Consider the following 13,065-nt stretch of genomic DNA (forward strand, 5'->3'; position numbering starts at 1 on the left):
TTCTCGTATACTGTGAAAAGGAAATGTAAAATATAAACATATGTGTTTGTATACACATACACACACGTCCTACACATTTATGCATATATGTTTGCAACTGTACAATTATCTCTTCATAAAATTTTGTAAACATTCCAAATGGCACAGAACTGAGTAGACAGCTATCCATACATACTTGAAATGAGTTTTTCTATTATAATATTTTAATTCTCTGTAATCAATATAATTTTTGTCAAGTTGCATAAAATGTTTCATACCATGGGATTCATTGAGACATACATGTGAGATGAATAAGTGCCTCAGAAACATTCCTCCTTATGTGAATCATTTGCTTCTCAAAAGAGTTAATGAATGCAGAAACTAAAGGTTATACAATATGGCTTTTATCAAAATGTCTTCCCTCTAAAATGCTAAGTTATGAATTTTTAACAAAATTATCAGGTTGTTTGTACACTGAGACTCTATATTATGTCAAATATCTCAAAAACTGACCTCTCATGTGCCAGAAATACCTAAGTCTGTCATTATTCTTTTACTTTTTCTATGCTTATTACTGTTACTATTTTCAGATTATAATCTGCCACATTTGTTGTGGATTTGCCAAGGGAGTTTTTAAGATCTAAATATATACAAATTGGTTGGGGGAAAAAAACTAAATTTAGGAGTAAATTCTGATTTATAGGAATTTTATAGAAAACACTTATGATTTTGATATATTAAAATGCACAATAAACTTAATAATTAAAATCAGAATGACCTAGAAAGCAAGTTGTTCTTACTTAACAAAACACAAAATTGTATTATATCAATTAGCATTTTTAGGTCTCATTATAAAACCAGAGAGTTTGACTCAGTGATTTATAAATTCTCCTCTCTGATAAGACTTTTAAAATTCATTTACTGTTAGGCCAAGGTCAGGAACATCTGATCTCTTTAAGCCCTGCTAATAAAATAAAAAAATAAAGCAGTTTACCTTGTGGAGAGTTATTAGCATTACATAGTAGAAATGTATGTTTTGTTAATATTTCCTCTACTAAAAACTTAGGAAAAACTGAATATCCATTTTTTGTAGTTATTTCCAGAGAGTTGAAGTTCCGAGAAGTAAGTGTGTTTTACTAAAGACAATTAAAATTTCGTTTGTGTGATATTACCTCTTCCTCTCAAGAAGCTGGCTGACTTGGACATGTGACCCAGAAAAGAATAGCATTGCTTTGGAAAAGAAAAGCCTCATACTAACTCGTTACTTATACTTTCCCAAGCTTCTAAGATACCTTGGTTGAGCTGTTCTAAGAAATGTTTCATAATGGCATACAGCTCATACTGTAAATTTATCCCAAACCAATTACTCATGGATATGAGGTTGTTTCCCACAATAATAATTATTTTAAATTTTCCTCTCTTTTCACGATATAATGCTCTTCAAAAATGATCTTTTCTTCTGGAATTTAATATAACTAATTATAAAAACAAACACACTGCTTACAATAACCTTCAAAAACACCATATTTCTCTACTGTCCCCAGGAGGTTCCAGAATGCAAAGGAATTGTTTATCCACAGTGGCTGTTTTAAAATCCTGATATATTTTCCAGATGCTCACTTATTATTCTATGGTTCATAGCAACAAAGTAGGAAAATTAGTGAATGAGTCATTTCTACCAAGACTTTACACAGTGATTTTGCCTAAGTTGCCTAAACATTGCTTTGAATTCTTCTTTATCAAGAGAAGAACAAAAGTTACAGAAAAGGAGTTACATCACAAAAAAAAAATGGTTGAATAAGAATCTTCAGGAATTGGTTTTTCCATCAAAAAACTTTCAAGCTGGCAAGAACTATCCAGAACAAATATTGTGGAACTCAGGAGTCTAGACAAACACTTGTAGGTAGACTGCTTGAGGTAGAAAGAGGTTGACAAATTTCATTGTTTTGTGGTGTGTGTGTGTGTGTGTGTGTGTGTGTGTGTGTGTGTTTCACTTAGTGAGAACATCCCCCATTCCCAAGCCCTGTGGCAACTGTAGGGATGGCACGCATGACCCTCATGTGGTTAGCCCATGTCAGTTTGGGGAATAAGGACTTTGTATTCCAAAAGTAGGATTATCCACTGTGACAATTGCTTTTAATAGCTGAAGGGCCAGGACATAGGCTGACCATTATATCAAGCCATGCTGACTGAAGTGGCTTCTCCAACCACATTGGTCAGAGGAAATTTAAAAACATAGATGCATTTTTAAATTTTTCTTTTCTTATTGGACCTAAACACTCAGAGAAATCTCTGTGAGGTCATTGACTAAATGCCGTGATAATACAACAGACACTCAAGTGACCACATATAAAAATGAACATAGTTTTTGTACAGATTGGAAAAGTCACTAAGAAAGGAATAGATCCAGCTTTCATCAAATAAGAACAGCAACACCTCCAGAGGGGATAGACTCTGATTTCTAGAATTACCACATCATAATATTCAGACTTCCACATCTCAACAAAATAATTATAAAGCACACAGAGAAGCAGGAAAGTACGGTCCATTCACAGGAAAAGAAAGAAATTAACAAAACCATTTCAAACATTGGACTTACTAGACAAAGACTTGAAATTGACTGTCTTAAATATGCTCAAAGAGCTAAAAGAAACCATGAAGAAAGAACTAAAGGAAGTCAGGAGAACAGTATATGAATGATTCAGTAAAAGGCAAGAAATTTGTACAATCTGAAGACATACATCAATGAATCAATCAGTAATAGCAATACAAAGATAGAAATTATAAAAAAAAAACTAAAAATTCTGGAGCTGAAAATAAAACAGCTGAAATGTTTTTTTTTAATTTACTAGAAGTATTCAAAAACAGATTCAAACAGGCAGAAGAAAGAATCGGTGAACTTAAAGATAGTTTGATTGAGATTATCCAATCTGAGGAGTAGAAAAAGAAAAAAAAAATTCTAAGCTTCCATGGCATGCTATTAAGCATACTAACATATGCATGATGGGGTTCCCAGAAGGAGAAGAGAAACAGAAAGTTCAGACAAAATATTTGAAGAAATAGTGGCCAAAAACTTTCCAAATTTATTCCAGGAATGCAAAGGTGGATCATCTCAATAGATAAAGAAAAAATGTTTGACAATATTCAACACCCTCTCATGACAAAAACAATCAGCACACTAGGAATAGAAAAGAATTCCTTAACATAATAAAGGACATTTAGTAGAAAACATCAGTTTACATCATACTGAATGGCAAAAGACCTAAAACTTCTACCCTAAATCAAGAACAAGACAAGAATGTCTGCATTCACCATTGGTATTCATGATTGTACTGGAAGTCCTGGCCAGAGAAATGGGGCAATAAAAAAATGAAAGACATCTAAACTGGAAAAAATGAAGTAAAACTAACCCTATTCACAGATGACACAATCTTGTATACAGAAAATTCCAGAGTCCACACACAAAAAGGCTACAGAAAATAAATGAAGTTAGCAAAATTGTAGGATATAAGATAAACACACAAATAAATTTATGTTTCTAAACATGAGGAATAAACAATTCAAAAAGGAAGTTAACAAGACAATTCTATTAACAATAGCATTCTAAGACTAAATTTAACCAAGCAGATGAAAGACTTGTTTACTGAAAATCAGAACATAGCGCTGACAGAAATTAAAGAAAACTTAAACATATGAAAAGACTTATGTTCATGGCCTGGAAGATCCAATATTGTTAATATGGCACTGGTTATTGTTAAAATGGTTATAGTGTCCAAGACAATCTACAGATTCAAAGTAATCCCTATCAAAATTCCAATGGCCTTCTTTTCATAAATGGAAAACTTAATTCTCAAATTTATATAGAATCACAAAAGGCCTCAAATAGCCAAAACAATTTTGAAAAGGAAAATAAAGTAATAGAACTCATACTGGGAATTCCCAATTTCAAAACTTAGTAAAAAAGTTACAGTAACCAGAATAATGTGGTAGTGTTATAAGAACACACATATAGAGAATAAATAGAATTGAGAGTTCAGAAAAAATGCAAATACCCATGGCCAACTGATTTTCAACAATGGTGCCAAGACCATTTAATGGGTAAATCACCCTTCAACAGATGGCTCTAGGACAGTTGAATAACTACATGCAGAGAATGAAGTGAGACGTCTACCATATACAAAAATTAACTCCAAATGGATCAATGACCTAAATATAAAAGCTAAAACTACAAAACTCTTAGACGAAAACATAGGAGAAAATCTATATTTTCAGATTTGGCAATGGATTCTTAGAATAATTCCAAAAGCATGAACAACAGAAAATAGAGAAACTGGATTTCATCAGATTAAGAATTCTGTGCTACAAATGACATTATTAAGAAAATGAAAAGGAAATCTACAGAAGGGGGAGGAAATATTGAGAAATAATATATTCTGATAAGGGGCTAGTATACAGAATACATAAAGAACACATACATACAAATAACACAATTTAAAAATGGAGCAAAGGAATTGAATAAACATATCTTCAATGAATACATAAAAATAAGCAACAATCACATGAAGAGATATTCAGCATCACTGATTGTTAAGGAAACACAAATCAAAACCACAATGAGATACCACTTTACATCCACAAGGTTGGCTTTATTTTCTTTTAAGATTTTATTTCCTTATTTGAGAGAGAAAGAGAGTGTAAGGGAGAGAACACGAGCAAGGGGTAGGGGCAGAGGGAGAGGGAGAAGCAGGCTCCCTGCTAAGCAGGGAGTCTGATGCAGGGCTCAATCCCAGGACCCTGGGATCATGACCTGAGTCAAAGGCAGATGGTTAACCGACTGAGCCATCCAGGTGCTCTCCACTAGGTTGGCTTTAATGAAGAAAATAGAAAATCACAAGTTTGGCAAGGATGTGGAGAAATAAGAACCCTCATGCATTTGCAGACGACAGTGTAATATTGTGCAATCACTGTGGAAAACACTCTAGTGATTATTCAAACATTTAAATATAGAATTAACATATGACCTAGCAATTCCACTCGTATGTATATACCCAAGGGAAATTAAAACATATATCCACACATAAAACTGTACACAAAAATAACAGCATTATTCATAGTAGCCAAAAGTTAGAAATAATCCCAATGTTCATCAATGTTTGAATGGATAAATAAATTGTGGTAAATACATACAATGGAATAATATCCAGCTATGAAAAGGAACAAAGTACTGACACATATTACCCTTAGATGAACCTCAAATACATTATGCTAAGTAAAAGAAGCCAGACACAAAAGGCCACATATTATATAATTCCTATTATATGATTATATTAGTCAGGATTCTCAAGAGAAACAGCATCAATAGGAGATATATACAGAAAATGAGATTTATTACAAAAAATTGGCTCATGAGATTTTGGAGGTTGGCAAGATCTGCAGGTGAATCAGCAAGCTGGACACCCAGGAGAGTAAAGTTTAATTTCAGTCCAAAGTCTGTTAGGCTCCAGACCAGGTAGAGCTAATGTTTCAGTTCCAGTCCAAAAGGAGGAAAAATGTCAAGGTCCTAGTTTGAAGCCCATCAGACAGGAAGAAGTCCCTTTTTGGTCTCTTCAGGCCTTCACTAATCAGATGAGGCCAACCCACATTAGGAAGAGCAATCTGCTTTATACATTCTACTAATTTAAATGTTAACCTCATCCAAAAGTACTCTCACAGAAACCCTCAGAATAATGTTTGAGTAAATATCTGGGTGCCCTGTGGCCCAGTCAAGTTGACATATAAAATTCGTTATCACTTATGATACATCTAGACGAGGCAAATCCATAGAGACATAAACCAAAGGGTTGGGGAAAGGAAGAATTAAGTTATTACTTAGTGGGTCCAGGGTGTACTAGAGAGAGCTGGTGGTTGCACACTGTAAATACACTAAGTGCCACTGAATTGTGCATTAAAATAATAATGAATTGTACACTTTAAAATGATGAATTTTTTTTTAATTTTATTTATGTTATGTTAGTCACCATACATCATTAGTTTTTGATGTAGTGATCCATGATTCATTGTTTGAATATAACACCCATTGCTCCATGATGAACTGAATTTTATCTCAAAAGTAAGAAATAGGGGCACCTGGGTGGCTCAGTTGGTTAAGCATCTGCCTTTGGCTCAGGTCATGATCCCAGGGTCCTGGGATCGAGTGCTGCATTGGCTCCCAGCTCAGCGAGGAGTCTGCTTCTCTCTCTGCCTGCCACTCCCCCTGCTTGTGCTTTCTCTCTCTTTCTCTCTCTGGCAAATAAGTAAACAAAAATCTTTAAAAATAAGTAAGAAATAATTTTTAAGTAACAGAATTGTGAATTTGACAGCAAGAACTTAGTGAATATCCTTAGGAGCTTCCATTAAATTAAATATATATATTTAATACCTATATGGAGCTTCCATTACATTAAATATATATTAATATGTTAAATATATATAAATTATATAAATATATATGTATATATATATGTGTATATATATATACACATATATATATATTCTAGCCCCAACAATTGATGCTGGAAATCCAACTAAAGGAATTAGAAATATCTAACATAAAAATTTCTCAAAAAAAAAATTTCTCTCTCCTGAAGTAACACTGCCCCTCCTCGAAATACTTGGGAGAAAAGCTGTATTCCTACCCTCAAATACATATGCAGAAAGCATAGGTTAGAGAATGCTTTAAAGATCAGAAAACTTAGCAACACATAATTTATTTAATTGAACTACCTCATCAATGAAGGCCAGACAAAAATAATGCATAGTGATTCCTGACCCACAAGGAAAAATGATGTAACAATTTTGTGTGTGTGTGTGTGTGTGTGTGTGTGTTTTAAAAATAAAGATTGTATATTCACTGTAATGTCAAAATAAGAATCAGAGAAATAGGTTTGTTAGTCGAGCCTCTTGCCAATGCAAGCTTATTCCCTAGGCTGGGACTGTGAGTGTTTTGTCTAGGGGAGTTTCAAATGATTCAGATGAGACGGCCCCCACGTCATTCTGTGGAAATTGAGGCTACAGCCCAGAAAACTAAGGAAATATGTCCTTAGACCTTCAACTTTCATTTTATTTGGCTTGGATTTCTCCCAGCTATGCTATGCTATATAAAAAGGCTCTTAAACACACATGCACACACGCGCACACACACACACACACACACACACACACACTCCTCATAATCATCACTCTGGAGACTATTTCACCTGCCCCTAAGATGACCAGGATCTATTTATACATAAAATGCTAAAAACTAATAGATTAGAGATTAATAGAATGAGATTAAATAAAATCAGCCTTTATCTCCCTTTGCTTAGGCACAGCTGTAGCAGAATGGGACTACTAGTCTTCTAGAATCTTCAGGTGCCATTCATTTGCCCAGGTATCCTCATCAACTCATTTTACAGAGTCCCCGACATGACGGTTTGACTTACATTTTTTTTTACTGTTCAGTAATGTGAAAGCAACATGCATTCAGTAGAAGCCATACTTGGAATTTCTGGATCTTTCCCCAGGCTAGCAATAGCCTGTACGATGTTCTCTCATGATCCTGGGCGGTGGTGGCAGCTCCCAGTCAGATACACAACCATGAGGGTCAACAACCAACACACTGATGACCGTTCTGTCCCCAGATAGCCATTCTGTTTGTCACTTTCAGTACAGTACACAATTTAGTACATGACACGAATTATTCAACATTTTATTATACAACAGGCTTTGTGTTCAATGATTTTTCCCAACCATAGGCTAATATAAGTGTCTGAGCAAGCTTAAGGTAGGCAGGGCTAAACTATGATGTTCAGTAGATGAGGTGTACTACATGCATTTTTGACTTATGATATTTTCATCTTACTATGAGTTTATTGGCACATAACCAACCCCATTATAAATGGAGGAAGATCTGTATTTGGATTTTAGATCCCTGGCATATACAATACTTTTCAGGGTGTTTTGGTAGGTGTTTTATTAGTTTTATCTTGTTTCATATTTTTTACCATTTTTTTATTATTTATTTTTTATTTTTTTTTATTATTCTATTCTCACCCTTATTTTCAAGCTTTCTGTATTCGTTTCAAGTGTGATTATTATAATTAGTGATAAGTGGGTATATATTACAGCACAACAAAACAGTCCTCTTTAATAAGAGTATCCAGTTTATTTGCCTATACAATAATGGCTAATATACTTGATTTTACACACACACGCACACACACAAATGTTTCAAATTGTAGTTTCTTTTTTTAAAAGAAAATTTCCTTGGTTTTGTGAGTTTGATCATTTCTAATTATTCTTTTTCCTCTAATTAATTTGTGAATCCTACCATAACGTTTTTATTCCACTAATAGTTATCTCTCATAATTTTCTGTTTTTTGAAAACAAGCTACCCAATATTTGCCCCACAAAGATGTAGCATTTCATTCTTAAATTGGATAGTTTTCCCCACTAAAATGCTTTTTTCCCCCCATTATTTCTATCTCTTTATGATTATGCTCTGTCTTGAGATATTTTGTGCACTTGACCTTCCAGCTCTTTAAAGTGGGGTCTCAACTGTAACCACCTTATCTGTAATTCCTTAGTTGTTTAGTTAGGAAATCATGTCTTCGGGTTTAGCTAGTTCAGTAGTCTTTTTAATTTAATATTTCATCTTAAATATCTCTTACACCACTTTTTTTTTCCCTCCAGACTTGGGATGCACTACTGCTGTCCAATCTCCCCCTCCCTGAATATTCAGAGGAACTTCTGTGTGGACTGAAATGTGCTTCAGTGGCAAGGACAGAGTATGGGGCAAAAGCAGCATCCTCACAGGTGATGAAAAGTAAAGGCACCCTTTAAGTCACAGGTGTAAAGCAGAAAATCTGCTGGTCTTTGCTGAGGTCCCTAGTCTGCCTCAGGACAGTGAGGACCCAGCCCACCTGTTCAGCTCTCACTTGGTCTCATGGAGACCAAAGGGACTCCACACAATCCCATGGAGCTGTGATTGACACAAAGATCCTTGTAGTTTTCTGAGCCACGCTCTTTCCACAATCTGCAGCTTTCTGGCCCTCACTGCAGGCCCCTTGTTAGTTTTCCAGACACTTTCCCAGCCCAGGGAAAGGAAGATCTGCAATCATTTTATCTACTAAGGCCAAGGCCCCAACTGTGTTCAGGTACTCATGGGCCTCGAAATCCAGTGGGAGAGGCACTCAAATGGGTTGTGAGTGCAGGTGATGGCTCTGCGTTCAAAACTACCATCATTTTCTTGCTCTACTCATTACCTATGCACTAAGTCAGGTTTTTGATATGAGTTTTAAATAATCTAGTGCCTTTAAACTAATTTCCTGGATTATAACCTCCACCCTCTAATCCAGCGGTAGCCAACCTGGCTGCCCGTTGGAATCGTCTGGAGATTCCTTACACACGTAGATCTCTGGGACCCACTCTGAACTAGTAAATCAGAACCTCCAGGAACTATGCAGTACTACTTGTTCATGGCTGCTTCATACGGAGCAGGTTTAGCTCCTGAATTAAAATGTGCATCTTCTTGGACTATAGAACAATACTATATAACATTTCAAAGACTCTGTATAACACCTCAGAGGGCCCAACACAACGAGGAGAACAAAACATGAACTTTGGTAGGTAGCAGGGGTAGGAATGTAAATAAATAACTTCTGGGTAACTCGAGTGGTAGAAGTAGAAATAAGGAACTGTAATAAGATAGTACAAAATCAAACTCCTTAGAGGAAGGCTGAAGGTGGGAGGGAGTGGCTCGACCTGGTACAGTTGTATCAGGAAAGGCTTCCAAAGAAGGTGACAGGGTAGGGCTAGGAGAAGGAAGGCAGCATTTTTTAGACAGGCAGGACTTTTTTTCTGCACCAGTACAAAGTGTCACCACGAATGTTTTGATGTTAGAGGGGGACTTTTTGTTGAGGGAGACCATGACTTGTAGTCACTAGATTTTTTTAAGCTAATATGCAAATTATCAAAATTGTAAGTGCAAAAACCCAGTAGTCCATAAGTTGTAAGTTCAACTTATAAATCTTTTTTTAAGTTTATTTGTTATTTTTATTTTTTTATGCTTTTTATTTATTTATTTTTTTTAGTAATCTCTATACCCAATGTGGGGCTCAAACTCGAGATCAAGAGACATCCCTCAACTTAGAAATCTTATAAACTATTTATAACCAGTGCTTTAGAACTAAATCATATTCTTTCATGCATTTTAATATCTCAAGTCTAGAATCAATAGCTTGATCACACACTTCAAATTTTCAACCTAAGATACATCGGTCAAATGCTTTGAATATCAAATTCTCTTAAGTATCCCGTATACTTTGGATACCAGAAACATGTAGATTCTCTCAATGACAACAAATCATCCTCACACTCAAGATAAAAATATGAATTTCTAAAGGTAGATTTACTTTTCAATTCTTAACACATAAAACCTTTCAGGAATTGGAAATCTACTCACCTATCAAGTGAAGAGTTTTGCTCTCCAAGCAAAGATGGGCATCTCCTACAGACGAGATGTAAAAGACAGAACCAGGAGTCACAAATGCACCCAAAATGACTTTACAGGACTATAGACCTGCACGCTGAACCTCTTTATAATGAAAACAGGAAATGATTTCTAGACTCTTACAAACAAATCCTTTGATTTCAGTCTCCAGCTCTATCTTGGTCACAGCCAACTTCCTTTAACTAATCTCTTTTACTGCCTGAAGGAAGTTACATTCTTTTTACATGTTTACTGTCTGGCAAGGCCACACCTTGACTGAGGTTGCAGTACTAAATCATGCTGATGACAAAAATGACAAACATGGCTTCTGTTTCAGAGACTTGGGCCTGAGGACCATGTAGGGGAATCATATGCTAGACTTTAGGACTCTGAACCCTAGCCACCCTGGGGGAAAAGATGCTTAAAGCAGCTAACTTAGAATGACAAGTCATATAGCATGGTAACCAGTCTCATTCTTCTGTACCTGCTAAAGTGGTGAAGTTAATGCCACACCCAATAAACCAAATTACATGAAAAAATATGATTGTAATAAAGTATTTTGAACAATACTAGATATGGAACTCATATAAGAGAATATTTAGTCCCAGGGGATGCCTAAAATAAGAAAGTTAAGGGGAAAAAAACTGTAAGATTAGCTTTCCCACTTATATATGCTATCAAAAGAATACACTCCCTTCCTTGAAATCTGAAATTTAGGTTTTCACAACATCAATGAGATGTTAGCTTTGCCCATGAAAGATCTATTTTTCCAGGAGATCTAAATGAACTCAACATTCACTTCTCATTCACTTGATGCAGCTGTAGGGACTGTAGATAAAGGAAAATAGGCAATCAAAGTTCTCTTTTTTAAAAAAAGGTTCATGGAAAATACTACTTAGAAATGTCTTCAGATCCTGGATTAGTTATTACAAAAGACCGCACAAAGTTTCAAATTATTATTGTCATGCCACAAGTTAGTGAGTACCAGAGAAATGAGGATGATGATGATGATGATACGTGTATGCTTACAAAATAATTACGCAAGGGCTAAATGATGGAGTAGCTAATATCACTAGGGATCTTCCCACTGAGGGAAACTTCTCCAACCTCATAGATAGGTAGGGTATTAACCAGTCCTAGTAACGGAATTGGATTTTAACAACTATAAACTTAATTTATGCTACATTGAATTACCAACCCAAGACATTGGAGGTTTCTTCTATGGTTATGCGCTTGTTGAGTTTTTTGTTTGTTTGTTTGTTTTTTCTTCTTTTTCTTCTATTTTATTTCCCCTACAGTCACAAAAGACTCCAGCTGGAGTTCTTCTTCTTTGAGTCAATTGACCTAATATTTTATTAGGGATAGAAACCCAAAGTCATGAGTTTTCATAATAAGGGTCCCTGCTGTAACATTCAAAGTATCTGGACAGGAATATCTTTAAAGTGGTAATAACAATTACTATAATACTAATAATTTGAAAAATAATTCCACTTGCCAGAGTTAGGGAATTCTTTGTATACTGACCACCACCTCGGGAAGAAAAACTTGGAAACTAGAAAGAAGTATCAAGTGGAAAGAGGCAGAAAATAAATAGAACCTCCAATGATCTGAGGAGAGTAATGAGAATGACCTTTTCAATCCACCTGAAAAAGATTTTAATCCACCCTGTTTCCTGCTATCACACACTAGATGAAAGTGGTGCCAACCAGGACCTGGGGTCTCTAACTATTTTCATTGTGCACATTCTTCTCCTTTCAAATAGGATAGCCTCCCCCGATTTCCTCACCTCACATAAGCTGAAGCCAGTGAATTTCCTTTCTTATCTATTGGAAGAGAAACTGTATTTATTTAAAAAGAAAGAAGAGTTTTGTGACCTAGTGAAATTACTTTTGGGGGCCATTTTACATTTAGCAAAGAGCAAAGTTACATTGACATGTATCTTGCTGCAAAGAACTGTGTCATAAAATATACATTCTAATTCTTTCCTTTTTCTGAGGGCTTAATTACAAATGTGGTAAAACTATTTCAGTTGATTCTATGTTGATCACCACAAAACAGAGATTGGAAAGTCATAATACACTAGGAGCATTTATTGAGGTACTATTAGCTCCATCACATTATATAATAAGTGCAAAGATGTTGTTTATAATTTCAGAAAGAGATTGTCTGTACATATAGAGTCCCAGTAATGCAGAGTGTGGCAAGATAGATGGATAAATATTAGCACTAACAGAGGCAGTCTATCTAGAGAAGTCCATTTCTATTTCTTGCCAACTTCTCATTTTTATACATATATACATATAAACACACATTAGTCGGAGAAACATCTGCCACATAGAGAGATAAGGACATTGAGACCAAAACTGCTTACTCAGGGAATATTTTCAAGATGTTAAAGTGAGTTCTGGAGGGTGCTCCACAGGACAAAAATGTTTGGCAGGAGGGAGGATGTTCGTGGCACCAAAGATGGTCTCTATCCAGCCAGCTGCTGTTATCTAGCAGATTATTTACTGTTGAAAGTTCAAATTCTTTTTACATCATTAGCCCCAAAGAGCTCACAGTACATAGCAAGTGCC

The sequence above is a fragment of the Zalophus californianus genome, chromosome 3 (assembly GCF_009762305.2).
Source record: "Zalophus californianus isolate mZalCal1 chromosome 3, mZalCal1.pri.v2, whole genome shotgun sequence".
Lineage (NCBI taxonomy): Eukaryota > Metazoa > Chordata > Mammalia > Carnivora > Otariidae > Zalophus > Zalophus californianus.